Source organism: Perca fluviatilis, chromosome 8 (genome assembly GCF_010015445.1).
Source record: "Perca fluviatilis chromosome 8, GENO_Pfluv_1.0, whole genome shotgun sequence".
NCBI classification, from domain to species: domain Eukaryota; kingdom Metazoa; phylum Chordata; class Actinopteri; order Perciformes; family Percidae; genus Perca; species Perca fluviatilis.
Window position 1 is genome coordinate 29366415 of NC_053119.1, and position 3291 is coordinate 29369705.

A 3291-nucleotide genomic window follows, 5' to 3' on the forward strand; every position below is an offset into this window, starting at 1 on the left:
TCCTTGCACGTCGGGGTAACTGGCGGACGCCGCTCCATGCGCCCGTGTATTTGCATGACCGTCGGACATCGAAAACCATGACCAATGACAAAGGACCTCTCTGCTGAGTTCACAGATACCTCACACAATAGTCTACCTTAAATGGTGCAAAAGGCATAAAGGGGGCGTGGTCTGAGTACATGGGCCTGGTTAAAGTATAGGGGGCGGCCACACATTATAAGTTTCATGTAAATCGGATGATGTTTGTCATATAAGGCTGATTTCCTGTTGCAAGCAGGGGGCGCTATAACCAAAAGTCAATTTTTGCTTATAGATGTCCTCGGGCCTAGACCCTTGTCAAACGTGAAAAATTTTGGACAACGTACACTCAAGTTACAACAAATTCTTCGTTCATCAATAAATGCTCAAAATGGCCGCCACGCCCACACCGTTGGACAAAACGGTTTAGAAATGATGTTCGGGTTCCGGTCGGGCTCGGTCACATCAGCGCGATAAGGCATTGAACATTTTAAATTTAAAACAGCTTATTAACGTGCGCTTGTTGCCCCGTGTGCGCTGATGCGCTCATCTGTTGACATTTCTGAATGCCTTATACAGTTGCTTAATAAAAGCGGGCTTTCCACAGAAATAAACGTACATGTGTCATTAGTATGAGAAAAAAACGAGATTTTAACTGTGTCGGGCTCGGGTCGGGCTCGGACATAAATATCTTAATGCCTGTCGGGCTCGTGCCGGGTTCGGTTACTGCTCTCTCGGAGGCGGGCCATGCTCGGACAGAAAAATGCGACCCGATCCGTACTCTAATGTGTACCACGTTTCGTTATATGTTAAACGTACTGCAGGGGCTAAATTCTTTTTATTTTGTAGGGGGCGCTAGCGAGCCATTTTTGTGCGCCTATTCCCGAAACCCTTAAAATACGTACATTTTCACCAGGCTTGATGCGACCGCCAATTTTGGTGAGTTTTTGAGTATGTTAAGCCCCTCAAAAAGGCGATTGATTTGCCGGAAGAAGAATTCCTTCAGTTTCAATAGGGCCTTCGCCGCTGTCGGCGCTCGGGCCCTAATGATGAAATAAAAAGCGTCACACAGTAATCCAGTCAAAGATATTTTATATTTTATATATTTTTTTCGATGCATGCATGTCAATAAACTCTACATGTCTGGCCCTTGATGTGATTCTCTTTTCCAGTTTGTCCCTTAGTGAAAATGAGTTTGACACCACTGCTTTACGGCATGTGCAGCACCTGCAAACTGTTCATCTTCCCATACCTGGCAAACAGATTTATACGGTAGCCTCCATACTGTAACCATATCAAAGAAATCTGCCTGGAGCTACAGTTAAACAATAACTAATGCAGCCTATAACGTATTAATTACTTTAAACAACAAGATATCGGCAGATGGCGGCCCACCAAGAGCCTGGTTCTGCCTGAGGCTTCTGCCTGTTAAAAGGAAGATTTTCCTTGCCACTGTCGAACCTGATGCATGCTCTTGGGGGGTATTGCTGGGTCTCTGTAAATTAGAATGTGGTCTAGACCAATAGATCTGTAAAGTGTCCTGAGATAACTTCTATAATGATTTGACATTATAAAAATAAATAAATAAATAAAAATTGAATTGAAAATTGAATTGGATATGAAAGGCCAAGCCATTTGGAGGCCAATTCTCACTGCCAGTCCTAACAGGGTTCATTATCTTCTTGGGAAATTTCACCCAAATTATAAAAAAACAAGTTTTCTCACTTTCTCACTTACCCTCCATAGTTTGGGTTTTTATTTGTCCCACTTTGAAGATATTGGTCTTCCAACCTAAATTAACAGAGGTGAATAGAACTCTGCACTGACTATGATTAAATGAAAATCAACAGCAACTTATTTTCATTGGAACTTCTATGAAGAAACCGTTGAAAGGGTGTTCCGTAGATTATTCCGATATTTTGTTATAATCTTATAAACTACTCATTTTGAAGGCATCATGATGAAATGATCCACTCTTCAACAAAAGGAACCGGTCATTAAATGCGCAAAAGATTTCTGAGTGGCAGTCCTGCTGGGAAATACGACACCTTAACCAAAACCAGAGGGAGAGAGAGAAATTGTTACGTTCAAAGCATTTTATTCCGTCAGAAAATCCCTCTATTGTATTGAAGTGGAGCAGATGGTTCCCTGGGAGGGAATATGGGCATCAGCAGAACTAATTTCTGCTCCTGGTCCGACAGACAGACCGGCCTGCTGCTCGATTCTTAACCAGCACAACAGCTGTTGGTGAATTAAACACCAGTTAAGACTCATTTTTTTAAGCTATTAGCCTCTTGAAGTCTTACAACGTGAACCCTCCCCACCTTACTGGCTGAATTGATTACACATGCAAAGAGGGGAAAACAACTAAGGCTGTGTCTATGGTGAAGTAACTAGTTAAGCCCTAAGCCCTAAGTCTTAACGAACATGTACCAAACAAAGCTGACAAAATGATGACAGATGTGAACTTCATACACTTTCAAATGAAGGCAGGAGAGATATGAATATAACTATATAACTGGGACCCTTTAAAGTATTTTCAAAATGATAATAACAGCTTCACAAGAAGCTGTTCCCCTTCCGTCTTTCATATAGGCAACATGCCAGTATATCCCATTAAGATTAAAAATGCACTAAAAAAATTTAAGTAATTATAGTGATAATCTTCCAGTGTGAAACTGACTGGGCAAAGTTAAAGTTTAGATTTTTTGTAATTATGATAGTCCCGATATAGGCTAGCTTTAAAGGCAAACAAAGATGGCGAAACCTGGGCTGAAAGAAAGAATTATAATTGAGATTGTTGTATTTGTTTCAGCTGCAAATAAATAAAGACAAGTTTATATAATACATTAGATAAACTTGTCTTTATTTATTTTTTAATCATTGAAAATACATTTGTGTAGCCTATATTATTTCTAGCAATGTGTACTGTTATTATTCAGATTCCATCAAGAGTTAGCTAAATGCTAGTTTTTTGTATTTTGTAGTCTTATAAAACAGTAATTCATCAAATTTGTTTTACATTTTCTTTCCCCAACCTATAACATATGATTAACTGTTATCAGTTAGCATTCGACATGCAACCAATGAAAAATGTATGTCACAACTGTATGAAAAAAAGTGTGTAGAGAAGACAAGGACAAATACATTCGTTCATATTAATACGAAGGAATTAATTCAGTATTTGTAGGCACATCAATACCATGATCTAAAGAGACAGAAGGTTGCATATTCTTAAAGTTGCATAATCACACCCATTGTCTTGTTTTGTAA